The sequence below is a fragment of the Sus scrofa genome, chromosome 5 (assembly GCF_054392235.1).
Source record: "Sus scrofa isolate SSC_HxYL_T2T_F1_AM1 chromosome 5, Sscrofa_HxYL_maternal_Yorkshire_Landrace_v2.0, whole genome shotgun sequence".
NCBI lineage: Eukaryota > Metazoa > Chordata > Mammalia > Artiodactyla > Suidae > Sus > Sus scrofa.
In genome coordinates, this window is record NC_139387.1 from 15,163,397 (window position 1) to 15,188,161 (window position 24,765).

At 41.5% G+C, this 24,765-nt stretch overlaps 1 long non-coding RNA gene and 1 pseudogene across 1 annotated transcript in view; both read right to left on the bottom strand.

The window, feature by feature from the left end:
• Positions 1-24,765, bottom strand: part of LOC102157760 (uncharacterized) — a 185,178-nt gene that overhangs the window by 8,743 nt on the left and 151,670 nt on the right. The gene's annotated exons all lie outside the window — the stretch shown is intronic.
• On the bottom strand, positions 17,429-18,121 carry LOC110260839 (fatty acid-binding protein, heart-like; annotated as a pseudogene).

Genomic DNA, 24,765 nt, shown 5'->3' on the forward strand with positions numbered 1-24,765 from the left:
TCAAATCCTTCGCTACCCAGGACCTCAATTCCTGTTAAATGAGAGGGGTGGCCTATTCTCTGAAGCCCCTCCCAGTTTGCACATTGTATGCCTATCTTACTAACTCCTGATCCTATCAAGAGGTTTTCCTTGGGTCCAATTGTTTTAGCCTTGACACCCTTGACATTTTTGACTTTGTTGTTGTGGGGGCTGTCCTGTGCATTGTAGAAAGTTTAGTAGCATAACTGTTCTCTAAAGGCCAATAAAGCCCATCTCCACAGTTATAACAACCAAAAATCTCTCCTGACAAATGTCTCCTAGGGAGCAAATTCCCCAGGTTAAGAGCTACTGTTTTAGCCAAAAATATTTGAGTGATTTGCTGAAAGACAAAGGCACATCCTATGTGGTCTTGAGTTAAATGTTCAAGATCCTTGGGCTTCTGCTTGGGATAGGGTGGAAATTGGGCATTAATAAATACTTAATGACTTTTTGGAGGGAGGATTCATGATTCCAGCAAGACTTGCACACCTTGAAAACCTGCACAGGTACAAACCTAGAGACTACTTCCACTACCCTTTAACCTGCTCACGAGCTGATTATTTACTGATACTTGGGTTTTTGTGAATAAAAGCAAAATCACCTCTGCCAAGTCTTCCCCAAAAAAACAGGTTCATCGTCTTCCCTTCTGGCATTTTCCTTGGGCTTTTTCAAGGCTGACCCAGCTATTCAAAATTCCTTCAGAATTCTCCATCCAGTTTTGGACTCTTTATATCAGGTTCTGGCATACATTTCCTGAGTCTATATTAATATGCATTGTGTCAACTTCTGTTCCTGCAAAGAATAACCTCCCACTGGCTTTTTCTTTTTTGAACCATTACCTTTATGACAGGAAGGAGTTCTTAGAATTGGAAGGGATGCCTGAGAGCAAAGACACTGAGACACTGGAGGCTGTGTTCCATACTTGGCATTTAATAGGGGTTTGGAGGTCTCCACAGCTCCCTTCTTGCATCTGATAACTGTTCCTCTTATCTTTTGAAGGACTACCCCTTGATGGGGGCTACTACTCATGTTCCATATTCTGGTCTTGGGTTACCACACACAAGGCCAATACAAAGGCCAGTTTCCTCTGGTCACAGCGATTAGTTCAATGATGAAGATGTGGCTTCAGCTGAACCAATCAGCATTCATCTTCATTTATTCTGGTCATAGATTTGGATGAAACTGGAGTTGCTGGTGGCCTGCTACCCCACCAGAGGAGAAAAAAGCCCACATAAGAGAGATGGCAGAACAAGAAGCAGAGAGACATGACAGCATTTGAGACCCCTGGGGGCAGATGTCCTGGAGGCCAGACCATGCATTTCCTTGATTATTCAGGGCCAAAAATTATATATCCCTCCCCCACCCTGTGCTTTTAAAAAAATTCTCAGACTAGTTTTAATTGAGTTTCTGTTGCTTGCAGGAAGAGTTTCCTGACTAACAGATTAATTAGCTTGACTCCATATTTATAGCAATATCAGGTATTAGAACAGAAAGGGATAGCTGTGTTCACTTGATCATGTGATCATTAAATGAATATCTATCAAGTGTGTACTAGTTCTAGCATGAATAATAGTAATTAAGGGTAAAACTTATGAGTCAGAACTCAGGATTCAAATCCTGGTTTCACCTCTCTGTGGCATTTGGTAAGTAAACTTGCTGAGCCCTAATTTCCTCATATTTTAAATAGATGTTTAAAATATCCATAATTGTCAGGTTGTTGTGCAATTTAACCTATTGTAACATGTTTAACACTGAGTCTAGTATATTCTGAGTGCTAACAAAATGACAGTTCTAAGAGTATATATTATGCACCATAGACACAAAATTTTTCAAGGCTACCCAGCTATCTAAGGGCTCAATATATCCTTACTTTACTCAGATTTATCAAATTTATCATTAAAGAACTAAGGTCTAGTTCACCGTTCATTACTTTGAAGGGGTTGTCATTAAACTTAGCCAAGTAGAGGGTAGGGTTATCAGTGCTTCAGGATTCACCTTCTAATATTGATTGGTTTGCATCTGCTTAAGCAACAAAATTCCAAGTTGTGGCAACTTAAGTACATGAAGTTTATTTTTCTCAAACAACTGAATGTTGCAAGAAGGCCATTCTGCTGTGTGGGGACTCTGCGATGCCGTCAGAGATCCTGGATCTTCCTGTTTGCTCTGCTGTCCATGGATGATTAGCTTTTATTCTCATGGACACAGGATGGCTGCTATAACTCTAGGCATCACTTCTGTATCCCATCCAGGGAGAAGCAGGGGGAAGCAGAAGAGGTTATCTACATTAAAAATATAAGAGCTTTCCCAATAAGAGGTTATACATTCTGTGTCCAAATACTGCTGCAGGAAGTCTAGGAATGTAACTGTCTTTATCTGGGTGTGTTGCTACACTGAATAAAAAACAGGGTTCTTTAGTAAGGAAGACAGAGAATGAATATTAAACAGGAAACTAACAGTGTTTGCTATGCTCCTAAGCTTCACTAGGCAGTTAGGTTTGCCTAAACCCCAAAGGGCCTCACCTTATATTTCCTATCAAACTCTTAGTTAAAGACAATTAATTAATTAATCAATTAAGTTGTTTATTCATTCATTTACCCACTCAGCAAATTGCTGGGTACTGGGCTAAGCAATGTGAGATTCTAGAAATACTAAGGGATGATTTCTGCACAGAAGGACCTCGCAGGTTAATGAAGAAGATAGACAGAAGCAAACTGTTACAATATAAATCTGATGGCTGGGGTATTAACTGTAGGTTCCTGGAGCAATAGGAGCATGGTCTAGAGAATGGCAGCTACCTGCACAGGTGAGTCAGGGGAAGCTTCCCAGAGGAAGTGACCTTTGGCTTGCACTTCAGAAAGGGAGTAAGTGTAAGTCAGGATAGGTTGTGCTATGTTGTGGTAATAAGTAAACCTCCAAGTCTTAGGGGGTTAGCACAATAAAAGTTTCTTTTATACTCATGTGAAGGTGAATGCAGACATAACTGGTCAGGAGGATCTCCTGGGTACCTTGTCACCCAGGGGTGACTCAGATGTGGGCTCTTCCATCTAGTGGCTCCACTGTCTCTTGGGGCCTCAGAGTCCTCTCCAGGTACTCTCAATCCAGTGGCCACTGAGTGAAAGGAGAATGTGCAGAGGATTATGAATCCAAAACAGATCACTTTAGTCTGAAAGTGCCACACATTTCTGCTTCTATTCTACTGGTATTGGTTGTATGGTCTCACACCCATGGGCAACAACTCTGCAATAGGGAAGGGCCACACCATTTCTGATGACGTGCTAATCATCTCTGCTAATGTAGGACCTTGCTAGGCAGAGAAGAAAGATAAAGGGCATTCAAAGAAGAAGGAGGGAGTTAGGCAAAATCTAGAAGTATGATGTATTAGTGACACAAAGAGTAAGTTGTTGTAGTTGGGTTTCAGATTATAAGGGAGATGCAAGTTATGTCTAAAGAGGAATCTGAAAAGGTAAATATTCTGGGCCAGAGTAGGTTCTGGAAGGAGCTGAATTTCTTGCCAAGAATTTGGCCTTGTCTTGTAGGCAATTGGGAGACATTCAAGGTTTTATATGTAGCTGAGTAGAGGATGGATAAGAAGATGCAAAGATAGGAGGCAAGAACTACATTTAGGAGATGAAACTAAAAGTCCAAGTGAGAAATAATAAAAGCCTGATCTAGGGCAGTGGCTGGAAACTAAAGAGGAGAAGGCTTTGGGTAACACTGCAGAGGGAGAGTTGATTGGACATGACCATGATAGAAAGGAGAGAAGGAAGCTCCAATTTTACACTCTGTACCGCTCAAATAGAATTCTCTTCTGTACTCCTTCTGTACTCCCATCTTCTGCCCTTCTATGGCAACTTACACTGAATCTGTAGGAAAATCAAAGAACAAATTTTCTTCTCTTGTCAATTTGGAAAAAAAATCCATGCTGCCTGATATCACTCTGACCCCATCCTTTGAGTAAACTACACCATTCCAGTACTCTTCTTGCTGAATTAGCCCATAACAACACAAAAATGATTGAGGCAGAATACTAAAGTGCTTAAGAACATGGATCTGCCACGAAGTTCCCTAGATTTGTTTCCTAACTTTTTCAGTTACTAGCTATATGACTCTGAGGAAATTAAAGGTTTTATATGATTTAATTTCTAATGATATTAGACAATTAATATTATCTATCTTATAAGGCTGCAGCAAGGCTTAAATGATAGAATCTCATATAAGGTATTAGAACAATGCCAGGATCTTGGGTGATACACATTAAACATTGGATGCTGTTATTGCTGTTATTATTATTCAGCAGCTACCACTAGGTAGTCGCTGTACTAGATATCACCACAAAAGAGCTATCTCACCAAGATATAACAGCAGGAACAAAAAGGATTTCTATCCCTGCAAACAAAAGTCAAGGATAGGATGGCTTCACTGGGGGTTTCTACCAAACACACAAAGAAAAACTTGCTGAAAAGAGAGAACTGATCCTTTTCAAACTCTTCTGAAAGATTGAAGAGGGGGGAATACTCTGAAAGTCATTCTATGAAGCCACCATCATCCTGAAACCAAAACCAGACAAAGGTCCTACCAAAAAAGAAAATTATAGGAGTTCCCGTCGTGGCTTAGTGGTTAACGAATCTGACTAGGAACCATGAGGTTGCAGGTTCGATCCCTGGCCTTGCTCAGTGGGTTAAGGATCCGGCATTGCTGTGAGCTATGGTGTGGGTCGCAGACACGGCTCAGATCCCATGTTGCTGTGGCTCTGGCGTAGGCCAGTGGCTACAGCTCCGATTCGACCCCTAGCCTGGGCACCTCCATATGCCATGGGAGCAGCCCAAGAAATGGCAAAAACATACACACACAAAAAAAAAGAAAGAAAGAAAAAAAAAAGAAAATTATAGGCCAATATCTTTGATGAATACAAATGAAAAATCTGCAACAAAAGAGTAGCAAACTGAATCAAACAACACATAAAAAGGATCATACACCATGATAAGTTGGATTCATCCCAGGGTTGTAAGAATGGTTCAACATATGCAAATCAATCAATGTGATACAACACATGGACAAAAGAAAAGACAAAAACCACATGATCATCTCCACAGATGTAGAAAAAGCATTTGATAAAATTCAATCCACACATCTACAGTCAATTAATCTTCAACAAAGAAGGCAAGAATACACAATGGAGAGAAGAGAGTCTCTTAGCAAGTGGTGTTGGGAAAACTGGACAGCTGCATGAAAATCAACGAAGTTAGAACACTCCCTCATACTATATACAAAAATAAACTCTAAGTGGCTTAAAAATTAAATATAAGACATGACACTATCAAATTCCTAGAAGAGAACATAGGCGAAACATTCTCTGATTAGAAATCATAAGAAAGACTTCTTAGGTCTGTCTCCCAAGGCAAAAGAAATAAAACCAAAATAGGAAGTTCCCATTGTGGCTCAGTGGAAATGAGCCTGACTAGTATCCATGATGCGGGTTTGATCCCTGGCCTCACTCAGGTTAAGGATTCGGTGTTGCCATGAGCTGTGGTATAGGTTGCTGACATGGCTTGGCTCCCGTGTTGCTGTGGCTGTGGTATAGGCCAGCAACTGTAGCTCTGATTTGACCTGTAGTCAGGGTACTTCCATATGCCATGAGTGCAGCCCTAAAAAGCAACAAAAAGAAAAGAAAAGAAAAGGAAAGAAAGAAAAAGAAAGAAAAAGAAAGAAAGAAAGAAAACGAAAAAAAGAAAGAAAAGCAAAAATAAACAAGTGGGACCTAATCAAACTTAAAGGCTTTTGCAAGGCAAAGTAAACTATAAACAAAATGAAAAGACAACCTATGGAATGGGAGAAAATATTTGCAAGTAATGCAACTGACAAGAGGATAATCTCCAAAATATACAAATAGCTCATAAAGATCAATATAAAAAAAGCCAACAACCCCATCAAAAAATGAGCAGAAGATCTAAATAGACATTTCTCCAAAGAAGACATACAGATGGTCAACAGGTGCATGAAAAGATGCTCAACATCACTAATTATTAGATAAAAGCATATCAAAACTACAGTGAGGTATCACCTCAGATCAGTCAGAATGGCTATCATAAAAAAGTCTACAAATAATAAATGCTAGAGAGGGTTTGGAGAAAAGGGAGCCCTCCTACACTGTTGGTGGGAATGTAAAATGGTGCAGCCGCTAGGGAGAACAATATGGAAGTTCCTTAAAAAAACTAAAAGTAGAATTATCATATAACCAGCAATCCCATGCCTAAGCACATATCTGATAAAACCCTAATTTGAAGAGATACATGCACCCCAATGTTCATAGCAGCACTATTTATAATAACCAAGACCTGGAAGCAAACTAATTGCCCATCAACAGGCAAATGAAGAGAGCAAATGTGATATATATATCACATTTGATATATAAATGTGATATTTATATATATATATAAATTAAAGAAAAAGGAAGAAAGCACAACAGAAAGTAAATGTTGGTATTAGGATCCAAACCTCGATTATTTGATTCCAAGTCTCCTGTAGTTGTGGTGTATCAACAGTTAAGACAAGGGTTTGTCAGGGTCTTTGGATATATCCTTGAATATTAGATGTTAGACAGAGATGCATGGTCTGGATGGTAGTTGGATTAAATGGACACATAACTGGCTAAATGACTGTGTCCAAAGGATATTGATGAATGGACTGTGGTCTCTGAGGAAGGTTCTAAGGCAAGGTCACAGAACGTACTGCAACACTGTCTGAACATAGAGGCCTGTGCCATCCATATCTAGTCTGGTCTCCATGTGCATCTCTATGGAATTATATCTGGACAGTCAGGCTGGGCTCAGAAGATGAACTCCTATATTGTATTTCTCAGTATCTGATGAATGTCAAAGACCAGTTTGGTCTGCTGGAAGAGGCGAGAGCAATGCCTGAACCAGTCCACCATGCTTTAAGCTCTGCAACTAAGACCAAAGTGAGGGCTACAAAAAGACCATGGAGATTCACTGTTAGGAAGAACTTTCTTAAAGTCAGACAGGGGAGTTCCCATTGTGGCTCAGTGGGTTACCAACCTGACTAGTATCCATGAGGATTTGGGTTCAATCCCTGGTCTCGCTCAGTGGGTTGTGGATCTGGGGTTGCCCTGAGCTATGGTATAGGTTGGCAGCTGTGGCTCCGATTTGACCTCTAGCCTGGAAATTTCCATAGGCTGCTGGTGTGGCCCTAAAAAAAAAAAGAAAGAAAAAGAAAAAGAAAGAAAAGTCAGACAGTTTGTTGATGGAATGGACTGTTGCAGATCCACATAAACCCAGTGTCAGGAGGTTTGAAGGGGTGGGTGAGGGTTGTCTTTCCTACAACAACCTGAAATAACGTCTGGATATCTTAGAAGTAAAAAAAATGGTAAGAACTGGATATTCCATAGACCTGTCAAAAATACATGAAAGCACTCAGCCATAAAAAAGAACAAAATAAGGCCATTTATAGCAACATGGATGGACCTAGAGATTATCATACTAAGTGAACTATAGGGGAAACCTTGGGAGGAGGGATAAATTGGGAGGATGAGATTAACATACACACACTACCATGTATAAAATAGATAACACTGACAAGGACCTACTATATAGCACAGGGAGGTCTACTCAATTAATGTTCTGTAATAATCTATATGGGACAAATAATGGATATGTGTATTTGTATAACTGATTCACCTTACTGTAAACCTGAAACTAGTACAACATTGTAAATCAACTGTACCACAATACATTTTTTAAAAGTACGTGAAAGCAAAAATGGAAAATATAAAGCAGGGTTCTATTTGTTCCACGGTAATGTAAAATTGCACAAATTTCAGCAAAGTAGAAAATAAAAACGAAGACTATGAACATCATTTTCTAGAGAGACTTGCCCCATCTCGGTTAGCACAAGCCATCTTCTCAGCTGTGTCTGTGCTGTGGGAGACAGGGAGTTTCCTAAAGTCACATCTAAGCAGAGGGCGAATGGCCATTTTGCAGGGATAAAATGCTACAGAGGTTTTCAAGCACTGATGGAGAACCAGATTCAACGAATTTTAGGGTTTCTTTCAATCTTGACCTTCTAGAGTGGACAGTTCCATGTCCCTTTGGTCATTCTGTTAGAGAATCTTCCCAACCTAAATGTGATTCTGTCCAGTTTCAGTTTGTAGAACCAGAGCATTCTGCATGACTGCACAGAGTAGGTGCTCAGTAAATGGTGGATACATATTAGGTGGGAACCTCCTTTCTCCTTGTTTCATGTTTCCAAGTGGAAGGACCACCATTAGAATAACACGTCTTCCATGTTCCCCCAGAGAAGTACCTTGTTTGATTAATGACTTTAACAAAGAGGTAAGCATGCTCCAGTTTCATCCCTCTCTTTTTTAGGGGGGGCCAGATGCTCATCAATTCTAAGCAGATCTGTCCTTCTGGGAGAGGCCTGTATTTTGGGAATTCAATTCAGTACTGGGAAGTGTTAGCAAGCCAAATAGGCCAGATTCAAGCTATGCATATTGTTTTATCAGCAATAAAAACTGACATTTTTATCTCCATCTGGATGACTCCTTAGGGTTTTCCTCAGTTAATTAGGAATATGGGCAGGGAACAGGGGTATCATTTATTAGCACCCTAAATCCAAACAGTAAAATTATCTTGCCGATGGGCCCTCCAATTTGGTTTACCAACCCCACAAGCTTCATCTTACACTGCCCACTGCCCTCCTTTTATCCTCCAAGAACATCAGGGTGCGTGTAATTTCTTTCACACCCCTTGCTAGTGCATGCTTTTATGCCTTTACTTATGTTTTTCCTTCTGCCTCCATATCCACTCTCCCCTACCCTAACTACCTGATTTGCTAGCCCTTATCCTTCTCTGTCCTTAATGCCTCATCCAGGAAGTCCTCCCTGCCTGTCACCTTCTCACCACTACAAGCTCACACTGAGGCTCCCATATGACTAAAGCTCTAAAATGAATACACATGCAAGGTTGTTTTAAATATCTACCTCTCATCACCTGATGTAGAGACTAAATGCTCTTCACCTCTGAATCCCTCAGAAATCAGAACCTTTCACGGAGGACATGCACAGTACCTTTGTATTATACTGATGCACAAATTAGCCAAGAGTGGGTGATACCCATTTCTGAGGCCAGGCTGAATTGGGAAGGGTATTTACACCAGCCAGAGGTCAGGAGTAGAGTCAAAGTTAGAGCCAAGGAGACAGGACCAAGCATTTAGTCCAAAGGGCAAGGCAAGACAAAAAAATGACAAAGAGAACAGAGGGGAAAACAGACAGAAGGGAAGAGGAAGCCAAAAGGAATGTAGTGCAAGGAATGGATCAGGGCAGGTAATACAGAATTAAGACTCTGAAGGGCAAATGAGTCTGGCGCTCACCTCGTTTGAGGTGGCAGGTACAAGGTTTAGGGAGGGGATGAGAACACCTAAGGCTTCAGGCAAAGACAGTGGAGAGCAAGGAAAATCAAAGAAGTGAGCAGGAGATGCAGAGCCTGGTCCCAGTTCTGCTACTGAATGCATGAATGAGCTTGGAGCAATCGCTTCCTTTTCCTGGGAAAGACTTTCCTCATCTGTAAACCTGAACAATGCATCCTAGATCACTTCTAAGTTCCCATCCAGGCCAAACATATTGTGATTCTTCAGATGCTATTCCACAATATGATTGAAGAGGGTTCTTCTACTATATATATAATATTTAGTCTCCATTTCATTCTTTATAGTCAATCAACCCAAAGTACTTCCTCTATTTTGATCTCGGTTCTTCAGAAATCAAGGAAATTAGGCTAAATTATTTTTGAGATCCCTTCCAGCAATAGAATTTTTACTGTGCTACAATTTTATCCATTTATTGAACATTTTTCTTTGTTCCTCTCTCTGGTTGGCACCCGGGCGTGCTCTCTTCTGAATGAATTTATAATCTAGTTGAAACAATAAGACTAACACCTTAAAAGTGATTGAGGGGAAAATTAAAGCCATTATATAACTTTGTGCTAAACTGTATGCTGCAGACTATAAGGAATTGTCAAAAATGAAGAGGATCAAGAGGAACTAAAGATACCAGGGAACAGTCAACTAATCTATGACGAAGGAGGCAAGAATATACAATGGAGAAACGACAGCCCCTTCAATAAGTGGTGCTGGGAAAACTGGACAGCCACATATAAAAGAATGAAATTAGATCACTTCCGAACACCATATACAAAAAATAAACTCAAAATGAATTAAAGACCTAGATATAAGACCAGATACTGTAACACTCTTAGAAGAAAATATAGGCCAAACCAAACACTCTCCGACATAAACGAGAGCAACATCTTCTCAGATCCACCTCTTACAGTTATGACAATAAAAACAAAAATAAACAAATGGGACTTAATTAAACTTGAAAGTTTTTGCACAGCAAATAAAGCCCTAAACAAAACAAAAAGACAATCCACAGAATGGGAGAAAATATGTGCAAATGAATCGAGTGACAAGGGGTTAATCTTCAAAATTTATAAACACCTCCTATAGCTCAATGCCAAAAAAACAAACAACCCCATCAAAAAATGGGCAGAAAATCTAAACAGACCATTCTCCAAAGTAGACATACAGATGGCCAAAAAACACATGAAAAGATGTTCAACATCACTCATTACTAGAGAAATGCAAATCAAAACCACTATGAGGTACCATCTTACACTGGCCAGAATGGCCATCATCAAAATGTCTACAAACAATAAGGGCTGGAGAGGGTGTGGAGAAAAAGGAACCCTAGTACACTGTTGGTGGGATTGTAAATTGGTGCCACCACCGTGGAAAACAGTATGGAGATGCCTTAGAAATCTAAAAATAGAATTACCATTTGATCCAGCAATCCCACTCTTGGGCATCTATCCAGAGAAAACCATGACTCGTAAAGACACATGTACTCCAATGTTCATTGCAGCACTATATGCAATAGCCAAGACATAGAAACAACCTAAATGTCCACTGACAGAGGAGTGGATCAAGAAGATGTGGTCATATACACAGTGGAATATGACTCAGCCATTAAAAGGAACTAGGAATAATGGCATTTTTAGCAACATGGATTGACCTAGAAATTATCATGCTAAGTGAAGTCAGCCATACAATGGGACACCAACATCAAATGCTATCACTTACATATGGAATCTAAAAAAAGGACACGGAGTTCTCTTCATGGCTCAGTGGTTAGCGAATCTGACTAGGAACCATGAGGTTGAGGGTTCCATCCCTGGCCTCGCTCAGTGGGTTAAGGATCCGGTGTTGCTGTGGTGTAGGTCGCAGACGCAGCTCGGATCTGGTATTGCTGTGGCTGTGGCACAGGCCAGCGACTACAGCTCTGATTAGACCCCTAGCCAGGGAACCTCCTTATGCCGCAGGTGCAGCACTGGAAGAGACAAAAAAAAAAAAAAAAAAAAAAAAAAAAAGGACACAATGAACTTCTTTGCAGAACAGATACTGACTCACAGGTTGGAGGGTGGGGGGGGGATGCACTGAGGGTTTGGGATGGAAATGCTATAAAATTTGGTTGTAATGACTGTTGTACACCATATAAATGTAACAAAATTCATTAAGCACTTTAAAAAAAGATACCAGGGAAGATTTCCCGGAGGACATAGAAAGTAAGAGGAAGCTAGAGATGGAGGGATGGATGAAGGGATGGAAGGATGGATAGAGGGATGTAGGGATGGATGGAGTAGGATATCCTTAGTAAGAGGTATAGACCAAGCCAAAGTAAAAGACCTAAAGATAATCATGAATTTATGTGGGACTCATTATGGAAAACTGCTCTGCTGGAGGAAGAAGGGGGGAAGAGGTGGAGGCTAATATTGTTGTGTGAGATGCTTGCCGCTGAGAAGTTTTGGTCTGTACTCTTGCAAGCCCTCTCTCTAGGAATCATCCCCATTCAGAGCTGAAGGGAGGGGTAGGCTATCGAGGGCCATGTTTATACCATATGACAGTTTCACCTCCAGGTCACAGGTCATTGGACCAAGGGTGGACAGTGGACCTAAATTCAGTTGATCCAGTTCTTCTCCCTGAAATGTGGCATTGGACACCAGAAATTGGAATAGGACTTTCTGTGGAACGCCTTTGGTGTAGAAAGGTCTAGAGAGGGGAGAAATAGTGAGAGGTGGAAGGGAGCTGAGGAAAGCTGAGCCTACCTGTCTGTGGAGAGAAAAGAGAGGAGGATGCACAAAGAGGAAAAGATAGAGACCCCGTAAGACAGACTCTGAGGCTCCTGGGAGATGGAGCATGTACCTTGATGCCAACTGTGCAGTTCTTGGTTCCTCCCCAAGGACGATTTTTGTTTCCTGTCCCTTGATTTAAATGGTTTCCTATTCCTTACAACAAAAAGAGCCTTGGCCAGGACAGTCTGTTCACAAACATTTTCCCCAATTAATCCTCACATCAATTCAACGAGATAGGTATTTTTTCTTATTACAAATGTGGAAACCAAGGCTTGGAGGGGCAACGTGACCTGCTTACTCTCTTAGCCAGTAAGTGATTGATCAGGGATTCAAACTTAGGCCTGTCTGGCCCCAAAGACCTTCCCACTTCACCACACACCCCCATGGGAGACCTTGTCAGTGTTGGAATCAACAACTGGTCACAAGAACATTTTCTCTGCAACCTGCACAAGACATTTCCCACTCTGGGGAGAGAGTTTTATTTATACATGGGCCACTTCAATTGCTTTCAGTAATTCTGAGATTCTGCTGTACAGGTTCAGGTCTAGAAAACATTTAAAACACACTAATTCAGAATATATGAAAAGTCAAGCATTGTTATTTGTGACTCTTACTGAGTCAAACTCAAAGCAGTCTTGTCCTTAGAGTTATCCGGAGTCTTTTGAAACAAAGAGAAGCTGATCAAAAGAAGATTATAAGAATTTCTTTAACTTGGGGCGGGGGGCGGGGGTCAGGTAAGTAATTCATTCATCCTAAGCAATATTCATTGAATGGTTGCCATGCCTAATTCTTATATTTTAATAACCCATTGGCATTAAAATATACCTTCTCTATGCAATCTGCATTCTAGTCAGACTCAACTCTTACAATCCTCTCAAATGCCATATTACTCACCCTCTATGCCATAATATGTGTGAAAATTCACTTCCCCCCCACCTGTCCAACTGGAAAACTTGCGTTCTTCCTTCAGAATTCAGGTAAAGAGGCACCACCTCCACAAAGCTGCCCTTGGCCTTTAACTCTGCTTCACACAGCTCGGAGCTCTTTCCTCCAGGGTCCAGTAAACCCTGATATTCACTCTTATCACTCTCTGCTGTTGAAGTGAGAGGTTCTCCCACTTCCCAATCCCCCCCACCCCCGCCATGGGGAAGTAATTGCTTAATTAGATGCACCAGAGATATGATTAGGCCACATTTGCTTAGTGAGTGCGGGTGCCATGGTCAGGACCACTCCATCCCTCTTGGAGAGGGTCAGGACCCTCCAAGCCTTCGCTTGCCACCCACACAGGGCCTGGGAGGGAGGTAATGCGGTTAACTTTCTTTTTCTTCCACTTCTTTTCTGTAGAGTTGGTAACGTAAGAGAATATGCATCCCTGTGTGTAATGGAGACCAGCCCTACCCTGCAAGTCCAGCCATTGCCCCGTCTCCGTGCCAGGATTTCTGCCTGTGCCATGTATATCAGCTGGATGGGGTGTGCGCCATAGGCTGTGCTATCTTTTCAGGAAAGAAATAGGAAGCCCTACTTGGGTTTTCCAGCTTAAGTCCAGCCGTTGGGCTCTGTTTCCCAGAGAAGCCCTCATTTTCATGGTACTTGCTTATCCATTAATAGAGTGGAACTTTTATCTTTTTAATTAATTAATTAATTTATTTATTTTATTATTATTATTATTATTATTATTTTTGCTATTTCTTGGGCCGTTCCTGCAGCATATGGAGGTTCCCAGGCTAGGGGTTGAATTGGAGCTGCAGCCACTGGCCTACGCCAGAGCCACAGCAACGCTGGATCTGAGCCACGTCTGCAACCTACACCACAGCTCACGGCAACGCTGGATCGTTAACCCACTGAGCAAGGGCAGGGACCGAACCCGCAACCTCATGGTTCCTAGTCAGATTCGTTAACCACTGCGCCACGACGGGAACTCCCTTAATTTATTTTTAATTATAGTTGATTTACAATGTTCTGCCGATTTCTGCTGTACAGCAAAGTGACTCAGTCATACATATATATATATATATATATATATATATATATATATATATATATATATATACACATTCCCTTTCTTATAGTATCTTCCACCATGTTCCATCACAGGAGATGGGATAAATTTCCCTGCACTATACAGTAGGACACCATTGCTTATCTATTCTAAATGTAATAGTTTGCATCTATTAACCCCAAACTCCCAGTCCACCCCACGCCCGCCCCCCTCTTCCCCTGGAACTTTATTTTTCCTTGTTAGGTATTTTTCTTGTGGGTCTTTCCTCATAGGTCTTTTTCCTTGTTATCTAAACTAGATTCTCACAGTTAGAACTCTGGAGCTAGGAGAATATGGAGCAGGGTTTGACACTAAAATCCCACCCTTCCACCCCCCACAACACTCTTAGTGAAATATTCTAACCCAGTAGTTCTCAACCCTGGCTGCACAGTGGAACCATTTTCCCCACCTGAAATCCCTGTGGTTCTGATATGCGGCTAAATTTGAGAGCCTTTGTAAAGGAGAGCTTAATAATTCCTCCTACCCTATACCACTTGAGAACATGAGTTCTGCTATAAGGCAATAGAAAGAAGCTTCAGGAATCAGTATATTTAAGTAGAGTTCTGAGTGGCTTGAGTGATTTCACCTCCCTGTGCCACACACCTATCATCTGTGAAACAAGAGCTTTCAGTGAGAACTCTGCTTTTGACTTTGTGGGAGTCACAGACACCTCTGAAATTATCATGCAATCATCATGAACGCTCTGGACATCTCCCAGAAAAATGAACATCCTCACACACATCTTAGCGCCCAGCTTCGGTGCTTGGATCCCGCGAGATGCTGGCCTAAAGGACCATTAAGACCCTTTTCGGCTTTTAGGTTCTTAATCCCAAACTCTTCCATCTGGAGCCAGCAGACTTCACTCCCTTTTCACTGCCGTTCGAAAATACTTGTGCTGTATCTTTAAACACTAGCATCACCAAGATGCTCACACCAGGAGAAGCATGCAGCATCTGATAACGATTGAGGGAACTGAAGTTCCAGTTTTTGGTCAAATATTTATTGGGTCCTACCAGGCACAGGCTCTGGGTATATAGTAGTGAGCAAAACAAAACAAAAATCCCCACATTCATGGTATTTATGTTCTGAAGGGGGATTTGTACCAGGGCATATGCTCTTTGAGTAGAACTTCCCATTCTACTTGAAATTTTTTCTGCTTCTGTCTCCATGTGTGTGTGTCTCCGTATCCCTCTGTCTGCCTGTCTATTGCTTTGATGGTCGAAAAATACATGGGTGGCTTTTTTTTTTTAATGGCCACACCCATGGCATATGGAAGTTCCTGGGCCAGGGACTGAATCTGAGCCACAGCTGTGACCTACGCCACAGCCTTGGCAACCTGGATCCTTTAACCCACTGTGCCAGGCAGGGACTGAATCTGCACCTGCACAGTGACCTAAGCCACCATGGTCAGATCTTTAACCTGCTGAGCCATGGCAGGAAATCCATGGTTGGTTTTTTATAAGACAATGTAATATTTCCCTTACAACTGGCGAGAGATTCTAACCTTGGTCCAGACTTTGGAGGGTCCTATTTGACCTTCCCCTGTCCATGACCTGAGACACAGAGAGAGGAGTCCTGGACGCTAAAGACATAACATGCACTCTGAGGCTGCATGCCATCCTCCTACACCATGCTCTTGGTACCCTTGACCTTGAATCCTCTGCCACCATGTCTCTGAGTCCCCAGGGCCTTATAGGTTCTTCTCTGGATCTGATCTCCCAAAGCTGGGCCATGGTGCCGGTTTATGTATCCCTGGACCTGCAAGGGGCAGTTGTTTGAGGGGAGTGTGGAAGGAGCTTGTGTGTGCAGGCTGCTTGCAGAGAGTCAGAGATGGGAAGAGAGGCAGAGTGGGCTGGGGAGGCTGGAGGCTGGGGGCTGGGGGCTGGAGGCTGGGCTGTTACTTGACATCTCTGAAATCGGTGGGAACTAAGAATTCTAAATTCTAACCCAGCCTTCCAGGGCAGTTGTATAAAGACATATATCTCAAAGTAGGAAGATAGAGCATATTTTAGTGAACAGTCTCAACCTGATTTTTTTTTTTGGCTGCACCCACAGCATGCAGAATTTTGGGGGCCAGGGAATGAACCCATGCCACAGCAGCGACCCAAGTCATAGCAGTGATAATACTGGATCTTCAAGATCCTTAATCTGCTGTGCCACCAGGGAACTCTTGGTTTATAACTTTTAAATATTTATAGAAATGGTTTTGGGGCCTTCATATGTATCCTTATTCTAGGACCCTTAAATGTTAGAGGAGGGTCTGAGTGAACACATAGAGTATGAATTAACCCTAAGCTGCTTTTCTCCTCCAGTCCCTTATGATAGTCATTTCACAAAAAAAATTTTTATTGTAATGAAACACACATACATGTTGAAGTATAAGATGCATAAAAGTACACAATCATAAACACATCCATGTAACAAGCAACTAAATCAAGACATGGGGCATTACTAGCATCTGTGTCCCCTATGACCTCTCCCTCCATTCTGCCCAAAGGTGGCCATCATACTGTCTTTATTTTGCCCATATTTTGGTGGGGGCAGGGGTGCCATGCCTGCTGCATGTGGAAGTTCCTGGGCCAGGGATCAAACCCACACCACAGCAGTGACACAAGCCGCAGCAGTGACAATACCCGATCCTTAACCTGCTGCGCCACAAGGCAACCCCACTTTTGCCCATTAGTGAGCTGTATATAAATGGTATCCTACCATATGTATTCTTTAATATTTGGCACTCCCCTCGATTTATCTTTTTGATGTTCATCCATAGTACTCTGTGTAGAACTAACTGACTCACTTTCAACTTCTCTAGGGTCCCATCGACTGAAGATCCCACCTCTCATTTACTCTTCTATCGCTGATGGACATTTGGATTGTTTTCACCTGGTGCTATTAAGAGTGATGCTGCTATAACCATTCTTTTTTTTTTTTTTTTTTTTGAGTGGCCTAAGCTATTTTATTGACCTCAGAGCACCCTTTGGATACCATTAAAAAAAAAAAAAAAAAAACAAGCATATACAATAAGCACCAGAACTATAGGCAGGCTGGTGCCACCTGACCCCAGGAGAATATTCCCAAAGCAGATTTTTACAAAATGCCAGAGGAAAAAATGAGGCAATCTGGTGCTGAGTCCAGGAGTAGCCAATTGGCAGGAGCAATCGATGAAGGAATGGGCAGGTCATGCCTCTTTCTCGTAAGTGTGAGTGCAAACTGCACTGCCGTGGGTGAGTGTCAGGATGAGTTTCCCATCAACTAGTTCCCGAACAAGCATTGTCTCCTGTCCATTCCACTTCTGTACGTGGACAAGTTTGCCTCCATCCAGTGTCACAGTGGACTGGACCTTCCTGTCATCAGCCGTTGTCTCATCAATCTCCACTTCCAGCTTGAAGCTGATATCTGTGCTCTTGAAGGTGCTTTGTGTTTTTATGGTGATTGTGTCTCCATTCACTCGATGATTGTGGTAGGCTTGGTCATGTTGGCCACCTGCCTGGTGGCAAAACCCACACCAATTGACTTCATGTAGTCATCAAAATTCTTTTTTTTTTTTTTTTGTCTTTCTACTTTTCTAGGGCTGTACCCACGGCATGTGGAAGTGCCCAGGCTTGGGGTCTAATTGGAGCTGTAGCCACCAGCCTAAGCCACAGCCACAGCAACACGGGATCCGAGCCGCGTCTGTGAAATACACCACAGGTCATGGCAATGCCGGATCCTTAACCCACTGAGCAAGGCCAGGGATCGAACCTGCATCCTCATGGTTCCTAGTCAGATTTGTTAACTACTGAGCCATGACGGGAACTCCATCATTGAAATTCTTGCTGTCTACTAGCGACCAAGTGCCCACGAAGGCATCTGCCATGGTGAGGCTGGGCTAGGCTTAGAAAGAGATGACAGAGCAGGTGTGCAGAAATTCCGGGACCTGCTATGACCATTCTTGTTTGTGTCCTTTGATGTCCACATAAACTCATTTACATTGAGTATATGCTCCTAGGGGTGGGGGTTATTGATGGCTGTCTTAGTTCATGGACGCACGCATTCAGCTTTACTAGATACTGCGGGAAGTTTCCTCAAGAGGTTGGACCAATTTCCATCCCTACTAGCAATGTGTGAGTGTTCTGGTTGCTCTGTATCCTTAACAACTACTTGATATAGTCAGGGTTTTTTGGTTTTGTCTTGTTTTGGGGATTTTAGTGGGTGTCTATGGATACCTTTTTGTGGTTTTTATTGACATTTTATTGAATAATAATGTTAGTGATTATTAATAAATGTTATTATAATGTTCTTGCGCACCCAGTAGCCATTTGGATATCTTCCTCTTTTGTAAAGCTTCGGTTTAAAAAATTATGCTTTCGGAGTTCCCATCATGGCACAGTGGAAATGAATCCAACTAGGAACCATGAGGTTGCGGGTTCGATCCCTGGCCTTGCTCAGTAGGTTAAGGATCTGGCTTTGCGGTGAGCTGTGGTGTAGGTCGAAGACACGGCTCGCATCTGGCATTGCTGTGGCTCTGGTGTAGGCCAGTGGCTACAGCTCTGATTAGACCCCTAGCCAGGGAACCTCCATATGCCTCTGGAGCGGCCCTAGAAAAGGCAAAAAGACAAAAAATATATATATATATGCTCTCTTTTTCTTTTTGATCTGTCGTTCTTTAGGTATCCCAGATACAAATCCACTGCTGATTACATCTAATACAAGTGTCTCCTACTCTTTGGCTTGCATTTCAGTCTCTTAATGGTGTTTTTAGATGAACACAATTTTTTTTTATTTCCATATAGTCCAATTTATTAATCTTTTCCCACGTGGTTAGTGCTTTTTGTGCCCTGTTTACAAAAATCTTTGTCCATGAAGACCGTGAAGGTCAGGAGGCCATGAAGATATTCTCCTGTGTTTTCTCCTAAAAGCTTTATTTTTAAATCTTTTCTATTTAGATCTACACTCAACCTGTAATTGATTTTTGTGTGAGGTGGAAGCCATGACATTTTATATGCATAAATACTTGACACAGCTTGACCATTTATCAAAAGGGCCTTCCTTTCCTCACGGCTCTGCAGTGCCATCTCTATCATCAATCATGTGCCCACACAAGTGTGGATCTTCTTTTGAACCATTTTTTTTCTTTTAGTACTTCATTTATCTGTCTTTGTGCCAACTACCATACTGTTTTAACAACTGCAGGTTTATTACAAGTCTGGATATCAATTTTGTTGTTCTTCAAGATTATCTTGGCCATGCTAGGTGCTTGCTATGCTGAGCACTTTACATGCCCACATAAATTTTAATTAATTAATTAATTAATTAATTGCATTTTAGGGCCACATCTGTGGCATATGTAAGTTCCCAGGCTAGGGGTCAAATCGGAACTGCAGCTGCCGGCCTATGCCACAGCCACAGCAATGTGGGATCCAAGCCACATCTGTGACCTACACCCCAGCTCACTGCAACGCCAGATCCTCAACCCACTGAGTGATGCCAGGGATCAAACCCATATCCTCATGGATACTAGTCGGGTTCATTACTGCTGAGCCACAACGGGAATTCCCATTCCCACATAAATTTTAGAATCAGCTTGTCAAATTCCAGAAGATTTAAAAAAAAAAAAAAAAAAAAACCACCCTGCTGAAACCAACTGTAATGGAAAAAATTAAAATGATTAAAAAAAAAAACTCTGCTGAGATTTTAATTGGAATTGCATCGACCCTATAGACCAATTTTCGGAGGACTGACATTTTTGTAATAATGAGTTTTCCAATTCACGAAAAGAGAATATCCCTCTATTGGGGCATTCTTTACTTTCTTTCAATAATAATTTGTATTTTATAGTGTAGAAGTCTTAACCTCTTTCATTTTATTTATCCTCCAGTATTTAATATATTTCAGTTCCATTGTAAGTAGAATTTGAAAAAGTAATTTTTTTTTCTTTTTATAGCTGCTCCTGTGGCGTATGCAAATTCCTGGGCTAGGGATCAAATCAAGGCTACAGCTACAGGCTCACAGGATGTGAGCCGCGTCTGCAACCTGCACCACGGTGTGCAGCAACACCAGATTCTTAACCCACCGAGCAAGGCTAGGGATCAAACTGCATCCTCATGGACACTGTGTCCGTGTCCGGTTCTTAACCTGCTGAGCCACAAGGGGATCTGGTAAAAGGCAATTAAAAATTTTTTTACAATAGTACATAGAAGTACAATTTACATTATATTATATATTATAGTCATTATATTACATGTATTACATTCACCGAAATTGCTAATTCATTTGTTAATTCTAAGAGGTTTCTGTAGATTCTTTCAGATTGTCTGTGTTCATAATTTTGTCATTTGTGTATCATAACCATTTTATTCCCGATTCTTAGATTTTTTTTTTTCTTTTTCACTAGACTTACTGTGTGTGTTGAACAGGAGTGGTGATCAAGAACATCCTTGTTTCACTTCCTGATCTCAAGGAGAAAACTTCGAATATTTCGACCTTAAGTAGGATGTTGGCAGAGAGTTTGGGGCAGGTACTTTTTTCAGTTAAGGATGTTGACTTTCGTGATACCTGGTCCCAATTGTCTACTTCCTATGGTAGGATGGTACCTCCATACAATTGCCATTGCCTCAAAGAGGGCAGAGTGGGTTCCCACTTTTTGAATTTGGGATTAGCCATGTGGGAGCCTTGACAAGTGGGATATTCGTGACTGTGTCACAGAAACCTGAGATGTGCTCGTGCAGTCCTCCTGTACTCTTGCATCACCACAGGAACATACCCTGGGGAGCCTGAGCCACAGAATGTGACAAGAGGCGCCGAGACAACGCAGTCAACCCATGGACCCGCAAGTTGGATCACAGCTGCCCCAGTCAACCCTCCAATATATGAGCGAGAAGTAAGTGCTTATTGTTTTACATCTCTACTATTTTGTGGTTGCTCACTATTTAGCAATAGTTGGCTAATTCATCTTCTATCCTTGATTTTCCATGAATATTTATTTATTTATTTATTTATTTATTGCTTTTTAGGGCCGCACCCATGGCACGTGGAGATTCCCAGGCTAGGGGTTGACTCGGAGCTGCAGCCGCCAGCCTACACCAGGGCCACAGCAATGCAGGATCCGAGCCGCGTCTGCGACCTGCACCACAGCTCACAGCAACGCCGGACCCTGAACCCACTGAGCCAGGCCAGGAATCGAACCTGCAACCTCATGGTTCCTAGTCAGATTCGTTTCTACTGTGCCACGATGGGAACTCCTGCTATGAATTTTTAACGTGAATGGCTGTACAGAGACAGACATATAGGAAAGCTAATGTGGCTTCAGCTTCAGGGTACCTCCCTTCCAAGGGCCCTCTTCGAGGCTCTAGGAGAGGCCCTCGTGATGTGTTTCCATGAAGATGTGTTATGCTCGCTGTGAAGAAGATGTAACAATCAGCTAAGATCACTGTGTTTTTCCACCCAAGCTTACTTCCATTATACTTCCCTTTATGTCAGGTAGCATTGAAGTGGCCATGAGCCTTTGGGGAGACGTAGGGAAGAGAGAAACTGAGTTTGGACTACACTTAGTTTGTGTTTAATGGGATGGGTTTATGTGGTTTTCAGTCATGTCTGTGAATAGTTAAGTTATTGCTTGCTGTCCTACTGTAGGAATGACTTCCAAGAATACCCCCATTGATTAATAAATGTCATCAATTCAAAGAGTACTTAAAAATATCCACTACACAAGAAAAATTTATATGCCCTGAAATTTTAGAGCTCACATATGGAAGAAATTTGATCATTTTTCTGCCAAATTGACAAAAATCCTAAACATTTACATTTCATTGGCAATAATAAGTTGTAAAGATTAAATCTATTTTTCTAAATAAGTAACATTTTAAAAATAAATCATTCTAGAAAAAAATCAGATTATCTTTTTATTCTCTCCATAGAAAGTATGGCAAAAATACTTATGAAAAGGAGTGACCAAAAGTTTATTCAGCCAAAAAATGTAAGGAAAAATATTATAGAGTTATGTCAGATAATTAAGTCATAAAGTAATTTTTTATTTTTTCAGGATTTATAATGCTTATGGGATTTGTCAGTTTTTTACAATTTGTAATTTGTTGGGATTTCTCTTCTCACACCAAATAAACTTTCACTTCTGTGCCTTTTGCATTTTGCTGATCATTTTGTGTCATTTTTTTATTAATATATTAGAAACTGTGTCTTCTTCAGTCCATAAAAAATGTTGATGTGCTCCTGGATGTTTTAGCAAAGACTTCCTCTCTAATTATTTGATGCTCATATGATTTTTTTCCCCTTTATTCTGTGAATACTGTGAATTACATTGATTACTTTATAATGTTAAATCCGCTTTGCATTCCTGGAGTAAATCTCATTTGGATGTGATATCTTCTCCTTTTAATATGTTGCTGGATTTGAGTTACTAATATTTAGCTCAGGATTTTTTAGCTCTATAAGTACGAGGGAAATGAACTGTGTAATTTTTCTCTTTTGGTAACAAAAAAGCTGAGCAGTGTTCTTGTTTTTTTCTGTACTTTTGCCAATGCAAAAATCAATAAAAAGCTATAACGAGAACGGCAGAGAGTTTTATTCAAGTCAAACTGAGGACTATAACCAGGAGACACACATTCAAGAAGCACTTGAATTGTGTTAGGCCAGACTACAAAATGAGGTAGGCTTACATAGGCAAACCCCACAAAGCCATGTAAATAGTCAAGAACTGGGATTGAGGCTGGTAAGAAGGGTGCTTGTTAAGCTCTATGTCATTGTTTAATTTCTTGAATACATCATTTATAGCAGTTTTAGTGTCTATATTAACTCCAGTATTTTTATTTCCTGTTGGTTTCTTTATAATGTCTGAGTTTCTTTTCTTCATGGTTTTTGGACATTTTCTCTTGCCTCCAGGTAAGTCTGGTAATTTTGGATTGAATACGAGATATCTATGGCTCTGGATGGTGTTATCTTCCTCTGAATAGGATGATTTTTGTTTCTGGCAAGACGCTAAGTAAAGCCAGCATGGCCCACGTTAATTAAATTGGTGATTGAACAGATTCAGAACCAGGCTTCGGCCTTTACAAGGGTTGATGTATTTATAGCTCATCCTTTTCTGGATTAGAACCCTGGGGAGCTCTAGCGGAGTGAGTAAAGTAAACACAATGATTCCTCCACCTTGGTAGGCCCTAAACTCCACTTTTGTCTTCTCTCCCCCCCATTAAAATTGCCAGAAGTGATGCTCAGCTTTTCACCTGTCAGTCTTTCCTGTGTAGCTTCTCAGTATCTTAGGTAATGCTTGTCAACTAGCAAATGCCCCGGAGGAAAAGCAGCACAGAATGTCAGCCTCCTTATTCTTTGTTTCCCTTCCTTCTGAGATCTTAGGCTCTTAAGGGCCTCTCATCCATGGTAGTTTTTCAATATCTATGGAATGATTTTTGAAATTTTCATCCAGCTTTTCCCATTGTCTTTGGTGGGAGGCTTGTCCGGAACAAGATAACTCTTATGGAACTCCTCAATACCTAACATATATTAAGAGCTTAATATGTGTCAGGTATTACTCCACATGATTCATGGGTATCTACTCATTTAAACCTCACCACAACTCTAAAATGTAAGTACTTTTATTTCCCCCGCTTTACAGAGAAGAGAACAGATGATAAGAGAGAGAAGCCAGGCAACTTAAGTTAGAAAACTACACTTAGGTAGTTCCCATTGTGGCTCAGGGGAAACAAATCTGACCAGCATCCGTGAGGACACAGGTTCTGTCCCTGGCCTCTGTCAGTAGGTGAAGGATCCGGCGTTGCCGTGATCTGTGGTGTAAGGTAGCAGATGTGGCTCAGATCCCACATCCCAAAGGTGTCTGCCTTTGGGGGGAATTAGAGTCAAGAAGAAGGCACTTAGGGAGAATGACCTTTCAATCAGGGTGAAACAGTCCTTTTTTTGTCAAGCTACAGCTCCGATTCTACCACTAACTTAGGAACCTCCATATGCCATGGGTATGGCCCTAAAAAAACAAATAAATAAATAAATCTACACTTAGCTATAGAACTATAAACTTCTTGATTCTCAGTTCTTCTTTCTGTCTTTAGATTTCATGAGGTGTACCTAATGCCTTCCCATAAAGCCACGTTTTACTTGAGTTAGTCTGAGTGGGTTTCTGTCACTTGCAATCAAATGATTTCTGACCAAGCTCTTTGGACAAGCCATGGCTCCCACTGAAATGCTTCATTAGAATAAAATGTCACTAAGATCCTTTCCCCAAATGGATATAATTTTTCTTCCTGGAGCATCTCATGCGGTAACAGCCTCAGGATCTCATTCACTTCCCTTGTTTTTAAAAAGAAACTCACTGGACAATTCCCTCACACCCATGGTTCCAGCAAACCCATCTGTGAGAAGTAAAGGACATGGTCAAGGGTAGAAGTAGGCAGCCTCCGTGAAGGAACAAAGTCCTCCAGCAAGGTCAGAATTCCATCAAGCTTGTGTTCCAAGGCCCAGAGCACAGCGTGAGCGGGAGAGGTAATTGAACCAGCTGCCAGGAGG